Source organism: Habropoda laboriosa, unplaced genomic scaffold, assembly GCF_001263275.1.
Source record: "Habropoda laboriosa isolate 0110345459 unplaced genomic scaffold, ASM126327v1 scaffold143, whole genome shotgun sequence".
Taxonomy (NCBI): domain Eukaryota; kingdom Metazoa; phylum Arthropoda; class Insecta; order Hymenoptera; family Apidae; genus Habropoda; species Habropoda laboriosa.
Window position 1 is genome coordinate 247,978 of NW_017100404.1, and position 25,206 is coordinate 273,183.

General features: G+C 43.0%; 1 long non-coding RNA gene across 1 annotated transcript in view; it reads left to right on the forward strand.

Moving 5' to 3' along the window:
* Positions 1-25,206, forward strand: part of LOC108575380 — a 127,452-nt gene that overhangs the window by 13,960 nt on the left and 88,286 nt on the right. The window contains exon 2 of the long non-coding RNA XR_001891429.1: positions 6,974-7,032. This is a non-coding gene — a long non-coding RNA (uncharacterized LOC108575380). The remainder of the gene's footprint in view (positions 1-6,973; positions 7,033-25,206) is intronic.

Genomic DNA, 25,206 nt, shown 5'->3' on the forward strand with positions numbered 1-25,206 from the left:
AAGAGTGACAGCAACGAAATCAATATGACAGACGAACTTTTATAGTGCATCGAAGCATGGACAGTTCCAGAATATTATTTTGGAAAACTAGTGCCGATTTCTGACAATTTAGGAAATTACGAAAGAACTTTATTGAAATTTTTTACTAACGTTTGTTATAATCGATATTGCAACTCTGAATCGAGCAGCACATTCTACTCACTGCACGAATACTTTATTAAAAAGAAAAAAGTATTCACAAACATAATACGTGCAAAATTGAAAATTGTAAATTAACATCAGATTCTACTCTTCCAAATTTCTGACAGTTCTTAATTAATCAAACAACTTGCCGCAAAAATGAAATACACTCTCATTGGACTATTTCGCCTAAATTTTCCCTATCTCCGTAAATTTTCAGTTCGTCTCGGTTCTTTTATCAATTCTCTTCAGAACTGTAAGCAGGGCTCTTATCACTTCTCTTCGCGACTACACTCCTCGATCAGAAGATCTTCCTGCTCGACGGTTGAACGCGCACAGATAACAATTTCCTCACATTACCCTATACGAAAACTGTGTTATTAGTCACGGGCCTTCGCGCGTTCCTTCAATTATCCTATCACGGCTACGAAAAGCATCGGCCGTCCGGCGGCGTCCAAAAATGGGGAACAGGTTGCAATTAATAATATCGGTAATTGATGAACTCGTGTCGCGTGTCGGTGAATTTCAAAGGTCATCGGCTGGCAGTTAGTTTAATTAGCGCAATCAAATGAAAATATTCATGTGCGTGACGCTGTGTGCGTGTACGTGGATGAGAGGATGGGTGGTGGTGCGCGGCTCGCGGTCACAAGCTCATTATGCAAAAGTTCGACGCTCCCTTCCCTTCGCGCCACGCAATTTCGACAATTATTCGTTTCCCAGAAAAGCTGGACGCACGCGTTAAATACTGGCATTGACCCAGATCGTGCAAAACTTTGTATGTCCGATTTGCGTCGCAACGTCTCAATTGGCCACGCCGAAAATCCATGCGATTCGGATCGAATTCGCGTGAAATTCCCGTGACCTGCGCTATTCCTCCCTGTTTCCTTACAATCACCGTTAGACAGAATTTCAAAGATAGCGAGAATTGTATTGGAAAAAAGTTCAGTTGTTATCCTAACTTGGAGATATAGTTAAAAGTATCAGGCCGTTGCGTACGAAATGGCTGCGTGAGGTTTTCAGAATTGCTCTTTAGCAACTAGAAGTGAACCGAAATCAGATCGAAACGAAGATTAAAGTTAACCCTTTGACACACTTAGGTACTCGATAAAAAATCGATCTGAACTTAATGTTCACTGCAAACGGGATCGATAGATAAATGAGAAATCCTTTGAAAAGACTAATTCGCCCGCGAAAAAGTTAACCAAAACCATCTGTCATTCAACAGTGGAGCAATAGACATACCACCGCGATCATGGTAATTGTTTCACTGCTAAATGGCAGATTGTGTACGACAGTGAACCACGAATAAAAATTAAATTCCTCCGAGTACTTTTGATATCCGAAATTTCACGACGAAGCTGAAGCAAAAAACCTAGAAACTAAGAGTTATCCTCTAACAAAGGCATAGATAACCTTGCTCTCCGATGATCAAATATCATTTTTCCTAAAAGCTGCGAACATAAAAAGTTTCATTGATACCTTGGTCATTTGACCCTTTTGCAAATCGGATCTTCTTTGAAACTTTTTAAAATTAACGCAGAAATAAACTGTACTATTTTATTTCAATATTCAATGTACTCTCTATTTCACCATGGTGAACAAATTTACGGAGGCTCATAAATTTACTCTCTGTTTTCATTAATTGTTTACCAAGTGACGATTATTTAACGTCGCTTCTCAGTCGCCACTCGATTGCAAAGGGTTAATCTGCAACGAGCTGATAGTGTCGTATCTGCTTTATTGGATAAAGATGAAACGTTAAATTGGAGAAGAAAGAGCTGCATCTAAATATCTCGTCGCTCCGCCATAGATCGGACGAAGTAGCCCCGGGGAGTTATCAGCGAGGAAGGATGTCTAAAAAAGTTTGATTATGCCGCGACGTTGTATCCGTTCCTCACGCTCGAGGACGGATTTATCGTGCAAGGAAGCCAGGAAAAGCGTTACGGCCACGGAAAAATAACATTCAACAATTTAATTGAAGACCCGCCGCGCCGGTAGGTGCATTAACGATAATTTTACAGGCGGATGCAATCGCAATTTGAAATCGGCTTTTAATTGCGTTTTTCCTTCTTTTTTCTTCTTGCCCCTCCACCCTGCTCACTCTCTCTCTCTCTCCTCTCCCCGCCATACCATCTATATTTTGGTCGTTCTCTCTCTCTCTCTCTGCTTTTTTTTTTTTTTAATGGTTCCGCGTAGACCGTGAAATACCATTAAATTATCTCGACGATCGCTCCGAAACTAATTTCGAAAAAACGTCGGTAATAAAAGTAAAACTCTCGTGCTCAACATTTTACGTTTCGAACAATGCGTCCCATTGAAAGGAGCACTCGAACGAAACGACACTCGAGCGGAAAGATCCAGAAGACTGCGATGAAATTACGAATTGAATATGTTTTTTAAATATTCATTTCGACCAGAAACCGATTACCACATCCTCACCTTTTCTTTCTCTATTTAAGAGAAAGAGAAAGAACGAGAGACGGGACTTCTCGTATTTCTTTTTTCTTTTTTTCTTTTTTCACTTCGGCTATCGTCGGTTTGCTTATCAACGCATGATCGTTGGCAATGCTGCTGCCACCGTTTGACACTAGAGATACTACCATCCCGGAAGCCGTGTAGCTTTCTGCCTCTGGCTCAACAGCAAATTGGTCGTCCTTCGTCACCCACCGCAATTGTCTCGAGGATGTGAGCGGATTCTCGCACGGTAATTGCGAATCGACGTGTCGCGTTAATGCGTCACGGTCGCGTCACACATCCACTGGCTCGAGTCTGCCATTAAAGCGCAGTCTTCGAACCGTGGGAACATGTGTCCGCGGTACCGACCTTCGTCGAAACAAAAAAGGACGCAATAGCAGGACGGAGTCGTAGCTCTTGTTTGCGTCAAGATCGCGTTAATAATAATTTTCCTGTGGCCGAGTTTGCGCATCATTGGACACTTCCAGCCATTTTCTAAAAACGTGGTTGTTAGATAATCTTGCGGGTACTCGTTGGTTATGAAATAGCAAGTGTTCGAAATTGACTCGAACTACCGAGAATAGGATATTAGCGTGCTTGTTGCTAATTGATCTCCGTTACTTTGATACAGTTGCACGTCGTTTCAGTGAGGAATTAGGAAAGATTTTTAGTCGTAATGTACATAGATCCATATCTAGTAGTGCAAATATAAAACAGAGAGATAGTTAAAGGGTTACATCTGTTTGAACGCTTAAAAAAGGTGACAGTTTTTCAGATTTTTTTGTGACTTTACTGTTCGATGGAATTTTCCCATTTTTTAATAATATTTGCAAAGCACGTTGATAAAGTGGGGGGAAAAGTTTGAGTCAGAAGTAAAAATTGTCTTGGAAGTTATGGGCGTTGTCCTGATGTTCCTTTTATCATCATACGACTCAACGGTGAGCATTCTAAAGGCTATTATATCTCTGAAATCAAACAAAATGAACGTTTTTCTTATTAATAATTTCATACTAAATGTGCACTCGATGAATCTTCCAATTCAATTTTCTCGAAAACTAATTCTCTTGTGAAATAACCTTATTCCATATTTTCGATTAAGTTTTCGATTAAAAATTCGTTAAAGTTTACACATCCGAGAACACCAACAAGCGAATCGACAAAAACCTAAGAAGATAAGGATCTGAAATATGTCTTAGCATTGATTCAGTGCTAAAAAGTCTTAAAACCGAAAAATGCCGCTTTAGACCCTTCAATCAGTGCTGCTATATAATTCTCTAATTTACGACCTCGCTATATTTCTTCCACCGACTATACTAATACCATTAACTAACGCTTCGGGGGAAATCTGTACCTAGAACGCACCCAGCTCATCTATAAAGTAACAGTTAATATTTAAATCCTTCTATTCTTAAATCAATAAACCTGACGATGCTTCATTGCTAACATTAGTGATTCGACCTCGCTATATTTGTTCCACCGACTATACACTGGGACTCACCGGTAAATACCGGTGCTACCCACTAAGAACCCCTCATCAGCCGCCTACCCTGACAGGCTCCCTGGACTTGATATCAACTACACCAAGCGTAGATATCAGTGTAACTTGTATCATAGGTAGGAGTAGTACGCAGCAGATGAATTTTTGAAAACATTCCGAGCCGAAATTAAGACGGGCGCAAGATTAATCGAACGTTTCTGACTCTCGCGAAATGGGCGCATTCTTTATAAGACTGCGATCGCGCGGTATAAACACCGTTTGTTAACAAAAGTGAAGACGTGTCGTGCTGCCTGATTTGTAAACACTGTCCGCGAGAAACAGGCCAGAAAAAAGTTTAACGCGTGCGAGCTGGGCTTGCTTCACCAGCTTCAGGTTTTCTTACACAGTACCGAAATTTATGATTCACAAGCAATCTTTGTTTACAAGGGAGATACCCTTATTGAAGCCTCTTAGTGGTCCCCACGAGCTCGTTTACCGGGAAATGTCGTAGCATTGGAATTGCCAAGTAAAGGGTCGTTCATTAAGATGAGATTTTTTATGAGGTTATATCTTTCAATTGGAAAACTGAATGTTGTTCTGTTTCTGAAATCTCTCGTCAGTAAAATTTAGCAATTTTACAATGGAATAACGTATGCAAGTGGTGCGATCTGTCACTGTTAGACTTCTTCCTTTGGGGCTACCCGAATGTAACGCGAACAATTGAACAGTTTAAAGGCGAGACCTGGAGTGCTATTGAAGGCATTGAGCTGTAATTAAGAAAAACTCGCGGTGGCCATTTATCAGACACTATTTTTCACATATGATTACCATACGTTCAACTTCAGTTTATAATAAATAATCCAAAATTTTTTAACAAACTAAAAAAAAGAACCCTCTTCGTTGAAAGGCCCTTTAAAGACCCCGCGATATTATTCAATCGAGACCAGGAATGTGAATGAGGGAAAATTTTGAAAAGACCGACAGTAGCTTATAATTCACGAGTAATCTCTCCAAATTGACCCCGTGCAATCTTCTCAGCTCGTCGATTTCTTGACGGCGACTTCGCCTAATCCATCAAAGTCTCCCTAATACGACGCACACTCCCTTACCTCCGCTTATTTATCACAGGAAGATCGGTTCAGAGGAGCTCCGATAACGCGGAACAGGGTGTTTCTGTCTGCGATAATAGCGGCGCGACCACAGCCAGGCGTGCGCACGCGAGCGCGCTTGTCCGTAGATGCACTCGTATTGACACTGATGCGGCGTGCAGTAACGCGCGATGCGTCAACACACAAACACGTGCACGGTTCGTTGGTGGATCCCGCGATGGGGTGTGTGCGTTCCCTGGCACGTGTGTTTGCCGTGCGTAGGAGGGTAAAGGACACGGGATCACAACGGGGGGGCGGGAAGTAACGGTCTCGAGGCACGGAGACGCATACTAATTAAACGGCAGCATTGTCTGGCCCGTTGTGCGAAGACATGCTAATTACATTTCGAAGGAGAAGTCTTTTTTCGCCCCATAGACTTGGCCCATGAATGAAGCGCGAATCTCGCGCCCGCTTTCTTTTTTCCGCCGTATGAAAAGGATTTCTCCGTTGCTCTCTTCTCGTATCTCTGTCTGTCTGCTGCTGCTGCTTCCCGTGCGCGCGTGCACGTCTCCTCTGAATCGACCGGTGTGTACCAGTTCGTACATCCACGGGCGGACCCTACGTCGCCATTGTATCAGTCATATGCACGTGAACACGCTCCTTAAAAAGAAAAAAAACTACTCGCTCGTTTGTCTCTTCTTCTCCTGAGAAGTTCTTTTCTTTCGAACGACGACGACGACGGTGCTGATAGTATAGTCGATGGAAGAAATGTTGCGGGGCGGTGAAATTGGTCAGCGCGACGCGGTGAGCAATTTTTGGAAGCGCGGTTTTTCCAGTCATTTCATCATTATTTCGTATTGCTTCGATTAAGGTATTAAAGAATGTCAGTATCGACAAATATTTGGAGAAAAGTGTGTAAATATATTATTTTTAGCGAAATAAAGTTGCTATCTTGATTTCTCAGATTAACTGTAACAAGAAAAACAGGTCCTCCTATAATCCATCTTCGGTAAAATATGCATTCTCGAGTAGTAGAGTGACGTGAATGTCGAAAAAGAAAAAATAGTGTATTACTCACGTGGAAGTTTACATATTCGAGAATATCGACAAGCGAATGAAAAGAAATCTGAAAAAATAAGGAGCTGAAAGGGTCGCATGAAGTAGGTATGCCAGTAGCTTTGATTCAATCCTAATCGAAAAAGGAAAAACTGTGACATTCGACCTTGGGTTAATTTACGACCGCGCTATATTTCTTTCATCGACTACACACACGCACGGTGCACGCGATTCTATCGGTTACGATTGAAATGAGTAGCAGAACCTCGACACTGGTAATTAGTAATCGAGGGTCGATGATCGTGTCGGTTTATCGGACGGCATTGTACCGGCCGTTCTCACCCACGCGCTTCATTCACCGTATTTTGTTATTATTTTGTATAAATATTTGCGGATTTTAACATGAAGTGGCCGGCGGAACGGCATAATGCGGCCGGCTGCCAAAGGTGACGCGATTTAATAGAAATTACTTGAAATTCATTAAAACTACCGGCATACGAGCATCGAAATTAATTTATGCCCGTCGGTGAAATAAACGCCGCGATAAAATCGAAATTATTATAAATTCCGATGCTGTTGCTCTTGACCTTGTTGCATCTAATTAAACATTTTAACGAATTTCGAACCTGTTTCGCGTTCCCTCGAAAATGAAAAGCACCGATACGGGGCGATACACGTTCCCGCTAATTGTTCTTTCTCTGTTTCGTTTGTTCTATAGATTGACGAATGACGACGTAGCAGAGAGCTGGTTGGTGCGCGGATACCGGGACACAAGAGGTAAGTTCTGCTATAATTGAACAATAGGACTGTACAAAATATTCGCGGTTCCCTTTGACGGGGAGCGTTTATAATTTCGTAAGTGAAAACTCGGCGCGGAGTCGCTTCGCAAAATCATCGGGCGCGTAACAAGCGCGAAATTAAGCGACCAGGGAGAATGCAAGGAAACTGAATGCATATTGATTACACCGGGCTGAGAAGAAACGTGGGAGCCGGTATTTATATTCAATGAAATATGTATCTCATTGACACGCGAACGGAGGGAACACAACACGTGTGAAAGATAGCTTTCGATCTCGATACTTTCATATTTTTGTCCGCCCTGTTCCTTTAGATTTATCGATTCTCTTCGGCCACTTTTCCGTAGCTTAGTTAAAAACCTCGCATTTCTTCTTTCACGTTCGGTCTCGCATCTTTGATACTTCACGGAACAAGTGGAAACAGGCTACAAAAAGAGCTTGTTCTTTTTCACATTTTATAAAGATACGAATGTGAAATTTTACGATATCGTTCGCCCGATTTACAAGGTGTAATTACCACTGGTAGATATCGAATCTAAGAGCTAAGGACATTTATAGTACTGATTTAAACACGAACAGTTTAAACAAAGAGAAAACGATAATAATGTGAAAATTCATATTCTATTCTTTCCAACACCTCTGAAACTATCACATACCGAACACAAGCTTATTAAATTGTTCGAGATCTATCAACTAAACTAGCTTCTTAACAGTTCATTTCCCCTGGAAGAACAAAAGCTTCACATGCACCACCTCCGAGTATTCATGCGAAAGATCGGGGGAACGCAAGGGGCCGAGGGCAGTCTTCGCCGAAGACGGATGCCCTGGACGAAAGTTCCGTGGCCGGTAGGCAAAGGTCTGATTCGACCAGTGCATTTTAATTTCTCCCCGTTGGCTCTCCGCCGTTCTTTTTTAACTTTTATACATCACCGGCAGGATTATGCAAGCAAAGAGCCGAGGTCTTTCCATGACGCGAGCGAATGCTTAGAATTTAAAATGCATTTCATATCGTTATGCTCTCCGCTTTCTCTTTCTCGTGGCGCTCTTCTTTTGCCGGGCACCGTCTCTCGCTTCTTCGTATATCGCTCGCGCGGCCCGTCTCCCTTTTTCCTTCCTCTTTCTCTGCACCCACTCCCCCTCTTGTACCGTTCCTCACTCCCTTCTTCTCTCTCTTTCTCTCGCTCATCGTTCTACTCCTCTTTCCAAGAATCAGTCCTCCTGCCCGCTCGTTCAACAGACGGCATATATGTCTTTATGAACGGTATGTGGAGTAGACAAGTGCATTAAAACCTCGGGCGTTAGTTCAAGCTTCAAGAGGGAGGAGAATGACTGGGTTGTAGGAGGGTAGATGGAGGGCTCAGGAGGACACACAAAGGAATGCAAAGTAAGAACCACGACCTCCGCCAACCCCCTTCTCGCGGCTGCCCCTCCATTCCGCGCTTCATCCGGCCTCATCCTCGGCAAACCTCTGCTCCTCTACCTCCGCCTCCGCCACCGTCGTCTCCACCTCCTTCTTCACCGTATCGTTCTCCTCTGCCGGAGGTTACAACGCATTATCATACAAGGCGGCCCTCTCCTCGCCTTCCCTTAATTGTTTTCCACCCCCGTTCTCCTGTTCTCTTCTTCCTTCCACCCCTCCTGCTCCTCCACCTCCGCCTCCTTTGCTCTCCCTTGCTCCGTGTCCCACGGCCGTCTTCCAGCTCGCACTCCTGCATCCCCCGGACAACCGTTACCCCTCATCGCGCACCGATCACCTGCTGAAACGACCAAACGACGCGGAGGTCACTCGTCAGGCGCCGAATTCCACGCCTTCCAGCGCGATCATCCACGCTTTACCGATTGTTCGACATCAAAGGCGGCCCCTGGAACACTTTACGCCTCGGCTGAGGAGTCTGTGTAACCGAGAGAAGCTCGCGAGAGAACCACCACCGGGCCAGAGAGAAGGTGGTTCCACTCCTTTTTCTCCTTGCTGGAATAAGAATCGGTTTGGTAGGTTTCGAATACGTTCTCTCTCTCTCTCTGTCTCTCTGTATCTGGCAAGTGCTACGGAGATTCTTTTGAACATGACTGATTAAAGGAGCGTTGAGGTGTCGAAGGATCTTCGCGTTTCAATTATCGCGAAGCTTCCCTGTCTCTCTGTATCTGGCAAGTGCTACGGAGATTCTTTTGAACGTGACTGATTAAAGGAGCGTTGAGGTGTCGAAGGATCTTCGCGTTTCAATTATCGCGAAGCTTCCTCTCGTTTGCGAGATATGCATTCGAGGGCATGTTCTCTCCCGGGTTTATCTCGCTCACAAGAATATTGTCGTTCGTTTGCCTACTTAATGTGCACGAGATACATCCGAGTCTCTCTCTCCTCCTCCTCCCTATCCGCGGCCTTCCGTGTGTTTTTTCTTCTTCCTTTTCTCTCTCTCTCTCTCTCTCTCTCTGTGCGCGTGTATTTTTTCCCCCGTAACGCGTTTTATTCCCGTTTCGCTCGCCGATTACAATTTGCCAGCAAGTTGTTTGCCGCGCCAATTTATATTCGCGCAGCTACCAGCACGTATGCGTTCTCCGCTAACGTTCGGTTGCTAGGAGACGAACCGGGCCGCGGTCTGTAATTGAAATTAATTTGGTTGACTTTTTGAAAGCACGAACGAACCATTGTTCGCTCGCGCTCCGAGATGTTTCTGCGCGTTGCCCCGGCGAAATTTCGCCCGATTCTATTTGCTTTTTCCAACGCGACTCCCCGTTTCCCTATGGTTACGTCATTTAAGAAATATTCAATTGGTGACAAGGTTTTTCAAACTGTCGTTAAATTATTCGCGAGCGGATCTGTTTGTAGAACAGCTTCGATGTGTAAATCAATTTTCCTTTCGAGCAGGTACACCGTTTATTCCAGCGACAGAATGGGAAATTAAATTGTGTTCTGTTCTAACGGAAAGTATTATAATTCGTATTCTCTGTATTCGACAGTTTTCTAGAAAAAATTCTCTGAAATCAAGCGAGTGAAGAAAGTGTCTTCTTCGACAACTCTTCATCATTTTACTAGCTTTATCAGTTCGATTTCAAGAGGAAATGATAGCGAATACTTGGAAGCACGAATTTTCTCATTACCGTACTTTCCTAATTATACCTTTCGATATGATGTGTAATACATAGTTCGAACAAATATCATCATTTGCATTTCAAAAGGAATATATCTGATCAGTGTGCCGGCTACAGCACTTGTCGTATCACACCTACCAGTTTCTGCGTGCTATCGCACAAGTTTTCGAGCACCGCAGAGGGCTGCGATTAGTCACGACAAGTTTCTCCAAATCAAGGATTAGAGTCACAAGTTCGCATCCCAAATCGACATCTGCTTAAGATGAAACGGTTCACCCTGGATTGACCTTACACGGATGTTACATTTCTCAAACTCTCGTTAACGATTTCACGCTGGAGATTCGCATGTACAGGGTGTCCCAATATTTTTTTCCTATCGAACTTCGTCAATACGTTCTACGGATACAGATAAACAAAAAATGTTACGTAAATATAAGTCGTTCGAAGCTTTGCTAAAAAGTTATAACGAAAATACGAAGCGAAGGGTAACGAATACGAGGTTGTGATACAAAATAGAGAATAGATCCATGATATGCACATCTGTAGTCTCTTTTTGCGAGCTGTGTTTACTCTTTGAAGTCGCTGAACGTGTTGAATGCTAACTTTTTCCGGTATCATTCTCCTCTTCTGATCATTGCAACCTCAAGTTCGTTACCAGTCCATTCACATTTAGTATTATCGTTATAACTTTTTAAAAAAGCTTCAAACAACCTACGTTCGTATAACATTTTTCCCTTACAAACACCCGTAGAACATACTGGCAAAGTTTCATCGGAAACAATTTCGGACACCCGGTATATAGAGAATCGTTCCCGATCGGCGTCCGTAGTTCGACGTTCAAGCAGAAACTTTTAAGAAGCAACACGTCGTCGAATTGCGCGTATGAAACACAAGTTTTGAACGACGTTAACGAGATAATTGAATTTGCAACAGCGAAATTCGAATACATAGGCCTGTTTTCAAACGTGACACCCCGCCCGTGCGAACGAATTCACAAACACTTTCTTTTATCAAGTTTACGGGGTACGCGAGCGTGTACCATCGGCCCACTGTAACGCAATTGTAAAGCCGTAACATACTAATTCGGTTAATTCCAAATTATCACCCCTGATTTTACGCGTCGTCAAGCATCGTTAACACAGTGTGCTCGCATGCCTGCCTGCACGGGCGCGCGAACGCGCGCGCACGATAAAAGCGATTCGCGTCGATTATGCATATGAGCGACGGAAACTGTCGCAAATTTTATTACGACAAACCAAACAGACCGCGATCGCCGAGAGGGAGGGGCTCTCTCGACCGATTATAATGGTGAAAATATTAATTCGCCGGCCCTCGACAAACTGTGAACAGAGGTGTTTCGCGTGAAAGGAGAAATGCGAAACGATTACCACGCTGTTCGTCATGATCGCATGAACGATCTTTTTATCGGGTAAATAGTCTGATTTTGTTTGTTCGTTTCGTGTAAATTATCGACGATACGGGGGAATCATAGAAGAACGAGAAGGGAAGTTGAAAATTTTCTGATACCACCGATGTTAACGAAAACACAGTAGTAATTGCTATGCAGAAATCGTTGTACCTTCTGCATACAGAGAAGTGCAAAGAGTTGCGAAATTTAAGGGAAAAATGAATCTGTTACGAATTTCATTTATTGCTCCTTTATTTTTTGGATCAAACCATTGGGGGAATTTATCTTGGTATACGAGAGGAAGTTCGATAGTATGGTAGATAAAGTGTTACAGAATTTTCACATCCTTCGTTACCGTTGTCTAAGTGAACAACAAACTAAATAACAATTATAGGAGGAAATGAGATAATCGTGAAAGAACGATAGAACGAATATGTGAGAGAAACAGATCTTTCGGCTAGCGTAGAAATAACAGATTCGCAAATGAATTTTCCAGCGCGTCATCGTATAACAAAACTTGGTTGCATTGCAGAGAAGTGAAGTATACAATGACAATGGTTTGAAAGAATAGAAGAAATAGCAAGCTGACCCCTGAAACTCGAAGGGGGATCGTCAATGTCGGGCGTGAAGTTTGACAGTGACCCCAAATATGAATATAAAGGTTCGCCGAACGGCACACAACCTTGCTCCGATCGCAATTTTTGATATCAAAATACACCAATTTACACCTCTATTGTTCGTCGACATAAAATGTATCATAAAACAGCGGGACGAGTGAATACCTGCGACGCATCTCCTGCTTTGTATCGTTCAACTGGTCGACAGGGTTAATGATTTTCAAAAATTTCGCGTATAGATTTTGCACGGCAAACAGTGATAATTTAGGTTTGCAATTACCAGAAAGATTTTGAAGTTATGTAGAGAACACTTGAATTTTTAGACAATTAATTAATGACCATACATGAGAAGAAAAGATTGTATTTAACAGAAATAGAAATGTGGAAATATTTTTGAAAGAAGGAAGTCTAAATCGCTACTAAAAATATTGTCCTTCAAAATGCTTCACATTTCACAAGTCTGCCTCCAGAAGAGAGGTAAAAATTGGAGAGAAAAGTGAATTCTGGAAGAAATTAAATCTCAAGAAAAAAGATGCCAAAGCCTTTTAAAACTCACTTCGGTTACTTTAAATCGTATTGTCATACTTTCATATTTCACATATTCTATATGGATACCTCGCCGCAGTGTAACTGCATCAACATCCGCCAGTCTGTAACAATGAGCAGAGCTATCTATCTGTACGGGCAGCGATTTTTCCTAGACATCTCATTCTGAGCAATAATACTTCCTCAAGTGGTCAGTACGTGATATCGAGGCGGATACGCACTCGAGGCCGTCCGCAAAAATCGATGCCTCCATCTCGAAAAGGACTGGCTGGAGGCTGGTGAGCGGATCGCGTGCGAGCGGCGGCGCAATTATCCGGATTCTTTATTCCACCATTTCGAAAGTCGCCGATTGGCGGGTAACGTGGAAACGACTAGTAGGTCCAATCGCGTTCATGTGGGCCCAGAGAGCGAAGATCCGGCCCCGTTCACGGCAATGGGCGTAGAACCGCGCGGAAAGCGGCGATCGCTCCGGAAGAACACGCCGATCATCCATTGTCGGTCGCCATTCTCGACGGCCATTCAGCGTACATTGGCTCGCCTTCGGTTTACCGTCGATTCGATGCACTTGCACACGCCTTTGCCGATTCACCGTGACTCGTTTCTCCTGTCCGCTGGATGGACGCGAACCGTGATGTAAGCGCGTCCCACCTAGCCACAGGGATTCATTCCGTGTTCTCCGGAGTCACGGTCCCCTTTTCGTTTCCGGTGTCGCCTCTTTTCGATCGAGTCGCAACGATTAATTAGCCGGCAGGCCCGCTCGGGATGTTGTCAAGGTTCTTTGCTCGTCGCGTGATTAGAAAACGAGCACTCGTGATTCTTGCGTAGACGATCATAGGAATTTAGGACTCGCGTCTCTTTCTGTCTGCGGATCACAGGAATTTTGCGAAACCACAGTTCGTTTGTTCATTGAGCCAATGTACGGAGAGACTTTGCGCGCGCTGGTTTCTTCAAATTGCTTAATATTCTGTGGGCAATCTTGATTGTTGACGATTCAAGTGAATTTTGGCTAAGAGTCTATCTGAGAAATTTTTGCGATAGTTGCTCGCGAGAGTACTTGCAAATTGTGTATACTAGATGAGCACGTAATGAAAATTTAAAAAAATACGTTTTGTAGATTTACGTCGATTACACACGCGTTGAAAGTTTCATCGAAATCGGTTAATGTTGCTGCGAGCTATAAACGGTTAAAAATTGTTAAAATTGCACTATTTCACGTCTTTCGGACTATAACTGTGACAAATCTGAAGACTCTTACATCTTTCTGTCGCTTGCTTTAAATTACAATAAACTACGAGCACTTTTATCATGCTATCTACAGTTCGTTGAACACGTTTATCAATTAAAATTCATTTATACGAGGAAAATATAGGATACATGATACAATAATTTGATAAAAAAGGAGTTTAACTCTAATCGTTGCTAGGAGCAATTTTGTCGAGGATATAGAAAAGAACTTCATACTTAATTAAAATAGAAAAGAAGAAACTTAAAAAGATACGTGAGCACAGAACTTGTCACCACCCTGCTTAATATTTAAAAAAAAAGTCTAATCTTCATCCTAAATAGTTAAAATTCGACATAATTCAGAATTCCGATCCTCCGATAATAGCTGCCTACGGGAAAAGAATGAAAATCGGAGAAATCAATTTCCATCTCTTTAATGCACGATTGAAAATCCATCACATTCAACGTCAACACGGTCTCCATGAAATCCGTTTAATCGTGAATACGAGAGAAAAGAAAAAAGAAAGGAACACGCGAAAAAAAAAAGGGACAGAGCAAAGTGATCAAATTGTATCATTGTCTTCGCGTATACACGCCAACTATGCGGTAAATGGTAAAACTAGAGTGGTTAGATCTCGATATAATGAACATCGTACGAAGATTACGCTCATAGATGGAGAACCTATTTACGTAGTTGCGGAGGGTTGTGTTTAGGTGGTAGTGAGTGGAGAATTGCGTCTGCGGTGCAGGGGAGAAGTACGTTCGCACATGCACAGTCACTTACACACATAACCGAGATTACGTGATGCGTGTGTCATGTGGTCGCAGGCTTATGAGTCGTCAGTGTCGGACACGTGAAGATGACTCTCCGTCCGCTGTCTTTATCGTTCGACTGAAATCCGTCATTCTACCCCAACTATATGTATATACTCTTCCTAATAAAGATGAACGTTTCCCGCGAACGTTTTTTCTTGATAGCGCTCAATAGAACTCAATCGGTTTTCAGAAACTCGACCTGCGCCAATTTCTTTCTCGGTTTCTCGATAAATCCAATTTGTAAACATTGCACACTTCGTTGAACGCAAAGAAATTTATTCTATCGTTGTTTGTTCAGCATAAATTTTATATCGTGTCCTGAAATTTTTTCCATTTAAAAATGCGTCATCAGAAGCGTAAAAAATGACTTCGTGCTACATATAAATTTGACTTTTTCACTGTGTATTTAATTTGAACGTATATCAATTTGTTTAAAACACTGTTCAAACAACGAGCTTTTACGTCAATATGAGTTACAATACGCAAATTCAACAAATTACACACTTCTGTGAAATAGAGAAAGAACCGTACATTTTATATCAAGTAACTGGAGACAAATATAAATCTGACGATCTCAAATAATCGAATCACCGGTTATCAAGCTATTTATCACCAACACTGGATCCAATATCGAGCAACACTTTCACTTGCAAAATGCATTTCAATATCCAAGTATTCATTCCCCTGAATTACCATGCATAAGAGCCTATACTCTGAATTATCCTGCTAAATCGCCGTTTCTCGGAAGCTCGTAGCTGCCTTACGCTTATCAGATTCACGAATTCCTCGTAAATCGTCCTGAGCGAAACGGTTCCAAAGAGACGCGTAGGTGTTTGAAAAATAAATGGTCCAAGGAGAATATCGCCTCGAGTCTTGCAAGATACCTACCAGCGCTATCGTCCGGCAAAATTTCCGGTTCCTGCCCCAAGAAGCGTGTTCTCGAAGATAAACGTGTTTATCGCGGCGCGGACCGGACCTTCTGTCCCTTCCCGCGGGCTAACACGAGAGAAGATGACGATGACGACGTCGACGAGGCCTGCGAGGCCACGAGACAGAGCGGAGCCGAGATAATTAAAGAGGGAGAATAATCCTGAATCAGCGTCGTCGAGCGAGCGAAACGTATCCTCCTCGTGAAGTGAGCCAAGCGGATGCACATTGTGGGCGGTTCTTGCGCGTCCTCTTGTCACCGGTGTTTAAAGACAATCTCGCTGTTGAAGACGCGTCTCGCCGGTTGAAAAGCGCGACGTCGACGTGCCTCGTGGATCTATCATCGGCCTCTGGTCTCTGCCGCCGCGTGTCCCTCGCGTTTTCTTTCGCTTTTGTGGTCGCGGAGGACAGATTCGCTGAATAGATCCTTCGTGGCGAGCGCGACAAGATGCTCGATCGGAAAGCTGTCATCCGCGATCGCTTACGATATTTTCCATTCGCTCGCCGTTCACTCCCATCCAACCGCCCTCCCCCTCTGGCACCGAGTATTGATCGGAATCTTCGGTTTTTCATGCAACTCGTCGGCCTGGATAACGCAAGATCGCGCAACAATCGCGCCTGTAATTTCCCGGCGTAAAACGAGGTAATCGAAGTCGGAGAATAAGTCGAGATTCGACGGGAAACATGGTACAATGAAAAAGGAGAGGAGAGAAGAAAAAAAGGAGGAGGAGAAGTCGGATGAACATTTGCAATTCGTCGTTCGAGGGCAGCCGAGCATCGATCAATCTTGGAACAAAACAGGTGCTTCGACTGGCTAGCCGAGGAAGTCTTGGAATCCTGAAGTAAGAACGAATAGACACTGGGGGGTGGGAGTGGAGAAGGTTTCGATCGAGGAAGAAAATCCAGCGAATACGAAGGAATTTCCGGGCAACACGAGCAGAGGGGAAAGTCAGCAGCAACTGCTGATGCAGTTGCAAGAGAAATAGAGGAGGATCGAACGGTCGAGCCATCGGGGCGGCTCGTCTCATGACTCGCGGTATAAAACAATATTGATTGGTCGTACAATACGGGTGGGATTATGGGGTGGATCGGTCGAGGAGGTGGAGAGGGTGGACCATGGTGCATTGTGCTCACTGCGTCCGGTCAAACTTTTCATCGTCCCTCGCAACTCTCCTCTCTTTTCTGCTCTCCTTTCTTTTTCTGTCCGCGCTCACCGACCTCCCTGTCTCTTTCCCGTTGCCCTTCCGTCCTCCCTTCGTCGTTCCTTTTTTCTCTTCTTCCCCGAGACCCCCGATAATTATTGCAGACTGTCTCGGTTTCGTTGGTCGCCTGATTGCTCCCGATGTCTGCAAACCTGCACACTCCGAATTTTCCTACACCCCTTTACGCGCTCAAGACACTCGCCAAGATGCTGCGCAATCTCTCTCTGCCGTTGCTCTTAAGCACTCGTAAATTGCTGTTTTTAACTGAGTTATCTCATCAGCAAGAGCGTGATCGATAGTTTGTTGGAATATTTTTAATTTCACAATGGCTCAATCCTAAATTTGTTTTGCCTCTAAAACGTGGAAAAGTAGTATCTAGCGTCGTGATAATTTTTTATTAAAGAAACAGACGAAGACATTGAACAGGGAAGGAAAATATAGATGACTGTTTTCGGCGATGTTTTTCAGTAAAGAGTGCAATTGACAGTTTGTGGAATATTTTTGAATCGGAAATTTCATTTTGTTTCTTCGCTGAGTATTTAGCGTCGTGACTTTCTGTAGAAATATATTAAACGATAAACGAACTAGTGAAATAAATTTTCTGTTGAAAAATAGAGAAAGAAGCAGTTAAAATTTGCCAAGTGTGTAAAAAGGCTAAAGGGTTAAAGTGTCAAAAGGTTAAAGCTGTATTTTTATTGCTAACGAAGTGCTAAAGAAAGGGGAACGTCGAGGCGAAGAAAATTTATAGAGAAAATCTAGACGCCTCGAACGTTATTTGGTCATTTTTAAACCGTGCAAACGACGACTATCGAAGCTTTGCGCAACCATTTAGGCACTTGATAAATAAAGAAAATCATCGAAACTCAAGCATCGAGAGTTTCGACGAGTTACAGCACTGGCTCGTGTCTTTAATGTTTCCATGCAGGTGGGAACGCGTGACTTGGTTACGCACTTCACACCAGGGGAGAGATGATTCAGACACGTTCAGTATTTTCCTGTTTTTCGCTATTACGAAGGGTAAAAACACCTCTGTAACCCATTTAAAAACCCCGTTTTCAACGCTTGGTGAAACAGTCGGAATCCAAGTCTCGTTGTGTTCAGTTTAATTCTCCGGTTTATTCAGTTCATTAACCCTTCGTAACCTAATTTGTCTTCCTCCGCAGAACCAAGTGTTTCAACACAGACATTTCTCGAAACGTTATTTCTGTTACGATCAAACTCCAAACAAAATATTCCTGCGATATTACATTACACAGATTTTTATCTAACATTCACACGCGAAAACAAATTCACGCCTCAGCTAACGATATTACAAAGTTCCTTCGTTTTCCTTTATAACAGAAACTGAAATTTTCCCCGGCGGAAAAGAAGGCTGCAACACGGTACTCCAAACGATGGATAATCTATCGTCTACCCGACTGCAGAGTAAAAACCAATTTTTCGTCCAAACGAAGTATCACACAAACTTTGGTAATATTTAAAGCCGGTGATCGTCGATTCCGTCGAACAGTATGCGGAAACTTTGAAAACTAATATCGCTGTGGAGTCCGGCTCTGACAAAGGGTCGCCCCGGCGACATCACGCATACGTTTTTTTTTTTTTCCCACCCACACACACGCGCACAATTTATAGATGCCCGCGCAAACACACGCGTTGTGTACACTTGGATTACTCGCAATTACGCTCCGTAGATCAGATGACTCTTCTCAGGCAGCGCCTTTATTGCGGCTTTATTAAACAACGATGGCCGATGCGATCGGTCGTGGAACGTACAGTACAGTTCACACGAAGTCTGAAGGCGACGAACAGAAGGAGACGTGACAGAGAGAAAAAAAAAGGGGGGGAAGCAGATACAGAGAGATACGGAGCAACGTATACCAGAGAAAGAGGGAGGCTGTGATCAAGGTAGAACACGCGAGTGAAAAAAAGAAGAAGGACGATAGTTGGCCGAATCGCGAGGTTCGCGGAAACTCACTTTGGAAAGCTGTAAAACACCTAAACCGCTCCCGTCTACTTCTCCATGGAAATACGCTTTCAGCCGAGAACGTCCAAGTATCATGTACCTACGCGATAACTGTAGCGCACGGCCGCGATACTTCGCCAACAGGTACACGAAGCGGACTCGTAGGGTACACAAAACACACAAGAGAACGTTTCTATGACTCGCGATTGCCCGGCCAGGGAGCCCATGTATGAGAGAAAAGTCAGAGGAATCGGCGGCAAGGTGTGCACTCTCGGGACCGTGTACCGGAAAAAGTCGAAACTCGAGAAACTCCCCCGGCCACGTAATGATACACGTGTGTTATGACCAACTTCGCTCCTTCAGACCGGCCGCCTTGTTACCGCGACTAACTTGCGCGCCGCTGCTCGTCGAATTTTCCAAATATTCCGGCCAACTTCGCGATCGTCGTTTCCTTTCACGGATCGCACAGGCTCACCCCTCTCCGCCTATACAATCGTTCTTGATAGCGATCTTTTTTCCCACCGCACCGAGGTTGTGTCGTCATTCAGTTTGCTATCTTCTGTTTTATCGCGGGCGAACTTATTTGTTGATTCTCAGTGCTTCGTAATTGGAGTTTGAAATATTGTCGTTAATTTTTCATTCCTGTTTAATTCACTTGTCTCATCGAGTAGACTAATCGAGAATGTGTAAATAAAGTATTAGCTTGGTCGGTGAGTTTTTAACCCTTTCGTTGCTGTAGGCTCTGCGGAGTTCGCTCCTTTTGGTGCATTTTCTCCCCAATTTCACCCTTAATTTTATCCTTTGCGCACATCTACTTTAGCATCGTGAAACAAGTTTCAAAATCTGCAGAAGTGAAGGAGTTAAGCATGACGTTAATTTCGCGATATGTAACCTTGGTTAAAAGTATAAGGCACCTTTATTATTGCAACTTACTGTGGAAGCTGTTTCCTTGGAATCTTTCTGATGTTCATCATCCTTTGTCGGCTAGGTTTCAGAGGAATTTTAAGACTGTTGACAATGTTTACAGTGAGACGTAAGACAACCGAGCGATCCGTAGTCTAAGTACATTTTGTGTTTCTAGTTTTGCTGTTGATGTTTTGAAAGTTTTCCTCGAAATATGCGAAAAAGAGTGAAACGGCAAGAGTCCGAAAGAAATTGCTGTGATTGTCAAATGTTCGCGTTGTGCAGTTGAACTAAAATATTGACAGAATTAATAAAAAATTGCATTTCCACCTAATGCAAAAATATTTTTAAATAATGCATACTTTACGGTGTGTCTGATACTTTCCACCAAGGCTGTATTTTGCGAACGAATAACCACTTTATAAAAAGGGCGATAAATAGGCGGAGAAGTTAGAAAAACACCGATAGTAGTGAATCAATATTATTTTTTTATACATCTGCAGCGAAATATTTTGTTTATATATTTACAACAGATGATAAATATCCCTTTCTATAATTATACGTTTCATTAAACAACACTTGTTCAAAGAATCGCAAAATAAAATATGCACATTTTAATAGGATATACACGTGCGCAAGCGGTAATTTTTAAATTGCACTTCATATTTCGAGGATCTCTTATTAATCTAAAAAAATTTCACCTGTGTTACGTGCCTCTGTACATATGTACGTACACGTATTCTGAGGGGGAGTGAAGAAGTAAATGTGTAATTTACAGTAATTTATTATATATCGTGTAGGTAATGAAATTTTTTCTCCCGAAACGCGACATTTGTGTACGAGTACACGTGTAATGTCCGTACCAAACGTTTTTGCTAATTAGGTAACACAATTATTTTAAGAGATGTCACGCATATCACATTTCGTGATAAAGTAAAACATGTGTTTATTACCGGTTACGTTTGATACACATTAGGTTTAAATAATCGATAATTTAAAGACGACTAAGTATAAAAATGAATTAGGAGTTATGAAGAAAATGCGGACGATGAATATTAGAATTAAAATTTCACTGAATATTGCATTGAAGTTAAACTGAATGAGTACCAATAATCCACCTGCATCAAAGGAATAGATCATTAACAGATCATTAACCATATCGACATTATTATCGATAAAATAGCAGCAATGAAACGGTACAATTCACCATCCCTTTTGCAAAATCTATAATAATTACCAACTGCTTCTCATAAACAGTATCGCCTAATTCCCTTTCAGCTGGTCGTTTTTCCAAAAATTTGACTATTCCTCACTCAACCCGTTCAAATTTCATTATAATTAAATACCTACACTAAACATCAAGTAAAAGCTCTAAAAATTCCCCAAACATGCTCCAAACGTTTCTCAAGCCTGCGTAGCAACCATACATTCGTAAATTTCACTGCTCTACATCTACCATAATCATCAATTCATAAATTTCACTGCTCCAAATCTGTCACAATCATCGTCACACCCACCTGTCATAATTTTCATTTACCTTGCATCTCCGAGAAATCTCTTCTTTCTCCGCCCCACGAGAAGCATCGTTCGCTTTCAGAAGGCATGTTTCCTCAGTTTCAAAATTTTACATTCGCCGAATCGATTTCTCTCGTGGAACACGGTTCCGTTCCGGGCTTTCCCCCCAACGTGAAGCACGGAAGTGACAATCGAGACTCGTCTTTGCTGTCGCCCCATCGAAGCGGTTACCGGGAGGGAAAGGAAGAACGAGTCGTTCGATCCACGTCGAGATTGTTTCGCGAACGGTTCGACGTTTCGGAAGAAGGGTGGACATTCTTGGGAGCCGCGCAGCGTTTGGTAATTTATTTCTTGCCGGATCTCCTGACCGCAGGATGCCTGACGAGGGTGGCGCTCTGATTCATTCCGCAGCTTGAGCTTGGTCCGTTCGCGCCGCCAACTATTTCGGAATCAATTAAACTATCGGGGCGACCGAGTGTGCGATTGAACCGTTAATTAGCAGCTGGCCCCCCACCGTACCGAGTCCTTTCACGAATTATGCAACCGGCACGTCCTGCCCTTTATTTACACTTGCCGCGTCTTCGAGCGTTTGATCTCGCCTAGGAGACGTTGATTCGCTTGAAAGCAGCGATTCTTTCGATTCCTCTTTGTACTCGGTTGCGACACGAGCCAATCGGAATCGAAAATGACTAATTCCACGCAATACGATTTACTATTTATGAAGAATTAAACACCAAGTACGCGCTTTGATACTAAAATTGGAAGAATATCAGAAAGTTCATTATTTTGGCTTCTGAGCTGCCCTAAGCGTCCTAATTGCTTCCGATCAAACTTTGTCACTGTGCTCTATGAGTGTCTGTGAGAATGAGTATCGGACGTTTGAAGCTTTGTTAAAATATACGAAGGGAATTGTATGTGAGGTTATATTAAAAAATATGATAGTCAAATCTAGTCCTATCGCCATTTTTGCCATTTTTCTTGGCCATCTGCTTACACACGTAGAACGTACTAACAAAGTTTGATGAGAAACAATCAGGACACCCTGTATATTGTTTCTTAGCTATAAATGAAAACACTGTTTCCTTGAGTAAAGAGTAGCTGTGAGTTAATTACATTTATCGTGTTACACAACTGTTAATAGCTAGCTATTTCGGTTACAACAATAGTAATTGTCTGGAATTCATTGGAGGCAGAGCTATGTAACAGCATAATGCAATTTATCGAGATTTACCGGGTATTCCGTTAAAAAGTGCAAAGTATCCTGAAAATATTTAGAAAATCCTCTGTTTGTTGCACCGAAAGTTACCAAATAAAGACTAACAACTTGCAGCGATAAGCATTAGACCGATTGCAAGGGAAGTGGCAAGAATTGATATCAATTACTTCGTCCAAAGGACGATGAATTTCCGAAGCGAACAAATCGATAAAAGAAACAAATCCGCTAATTGTCAGCGATAATGAACACCATTTTACCGCCGAAAAATGCTGAAAAGATGCTTCGGAAAAGAATCGCCGTTAATTCCAGCCAGTGGTCGTCCTTTTGAAACGCTCCGTACGTATGTACGTATTCGCGGATGCAAATTATTCGTCCGTCATCCCGGCCACGATTTTCCCTCCGGCGCGGCAGTTCGGCCACGAATTATATCTGCACCGACGCCGAAAGACGCGCAAGATTGTTATACGAATTACACAATGCCGCGTGACAAATGAAGCGTTTCAGGGAGAACACGCGCGCGGTCCACTCCTGCTGCGTGTGCAAAAACCGGAGAGAGACAGAAGAAGAAGAAGAGAGAGAGAGAGAGGAGGCCAAAGTTAAAAAAAAAAAATACGAGAGGAAGAGAGAGAAAGAGATGGGCCGTGGTGGTGCGTCAGCCTCGGAGCTCTATCAAGCCCTTCGAAGGGTTATGAATAAGGGATGAAGTTCCTGCGTAGCGACGCACATACGCTGCCGGTGTCCACGCATTCATACGAACTCGGCCGAGTTTTAAGCTCGATTGTATGCCGGTAAACGAATAAATGTGCAAATTTGACGAAGCAACCCCACCCTTCCTGCCTCTACACTACCTCCTCCAGTCCTCTCTTTTGCTCTCTCTTCATCTATTGGAAAACGGACGTGTGTACAAGCACGCCTGTCAGCGACGAGTGTACCCGAAAGAAAATAGGAAAAAAATCGAGAGAGAGAGAGAGAGAGAGAGAGACTGGAGTGGTAGCGAGAAAAAGATGGGGCATTATGCACGTATGCCCACGCGTCCATATTTTACAGAATTTTCTGGACGCACCGTGGTAAATGAGAGAAAGAGAGAGAGAGAGCACATGTTCCCGGGGTTTCTAGAAAAATTCGACGTGTGTTCTTGGAGCAACTGCGAGAGAGATAGTGCGTGGATGCGTAGTGTCGAGAGCGTGTTGATGCACGGTTCGGTCCTGATGGGCGCACTGGGCGTTCCTACGCGCGGGTTTGTGAATAAAAATAATTAACGGAAAATATATACGAACGTCGAAGCGGCGATTGATTTACGGGAACGTGCAAAGGTACGAGGCGGGACCCGTAATTTTGCAAAAACCGCGTATCTGCGGGCTCGGCTTCGATTTTTGTTTTTACCCCAACCAACCAGATCGACTGTACACCTCGTACCTCTCTACCTCTATCTACCTCACTCTGCCTATGTGTCGACGCACGTATAGACAAGGGGTTGCGTGTGTCCGAGCCTGTACAAATTTACGTTCGTACACACGCACAGAGGTGTGCACGAATTTTATTTTTCGCTACTCATCGCTCTCTCAAACCGTGCGGACTCGATGGTCCATGATACTCGTTGCTGTGGATATTACGGATAATTAAGCAATAGTTTTTTTTTTCCATTTGATCAAATACACTCGCTGACGATGCGACGATACTTCGTCACGGATAATCGTATCTTTGTAGCAAAGAGAGATATCACGTACCGGGTGTCCCAGCTCGTTTCGATCAAACTTTGCCAGTGTGCTCTATGGGTGTAAGTGGGGATAAAATGTTATATGAACGTAGGTCGGTTGAAGCTTCGTTGAAAAGTTATAGCAGAAATACGAATGCTTGATACGAGACAAGAATGGCACTTTTGGGTGAAATATAAAAGAAGAAAGATAATTAATAAATGATAGGATATAAGAAAGTTGTTTTTGCTACTCGGTTATTATACTATAAAGGAATGTAGAAAAAAGGATTACCATAAGTACAATACCATGAAAACGTAACAGATTTTTTTTGAAAATGAAACGCACCTGTTAGTGTTCATTCTAGAAAGCTGAATGTATAGAATTCGAGTTACATATTTTTATTTCTTGGTGTCACAGTTTTTTCTTTGTCCGGTTATGATACAAAACATTCTAAAATTTTTCGTTTACTTATACTCGTAGAATATAAAAAGAAACCTTCAGAATTCGGTAATATAAATAATTCACTCGAAAGTACTTCCTGTCATAAGCTTTTCTACACTTTCACGAATTCCCAATTTTTACAATTTCCCATAATATCAAAGATGTACACACATTGTCGGAACGGGTGTTACGAACACTGAAACCCTTGGAACTAGCGCCAATGCTTGCCAGGTGTACGGTCTTGCAAGTAGTGGAGGGCAGATGGTAGTCACCCCCCTGTAATAACCCGTGCGGTTTACTCAGGGTGGCGAGGTTACCCTTGAGAGGCAGTGCAAGCCTGCTTCTAAGTAGAGCCGCAATTTAAGTAATACGCGATGTAATCCAGCGAAGCTACGAAACTCGCTAATAAATCGAGCTCACGAAGCGCGGCACCGCATGCGCGCGCGCTTACTTATATATCTTTTGTTTAAAAAGGATTTTCGCTAATTAATCGCTCCTTATTCTAATATAACGTTACGATTGTTCCCCTGAACGCGAGCTTTCTTTCTCCGTTCTCGTCCGTCCGGCCCGCCCGCAGCAAAAGCCATTCACT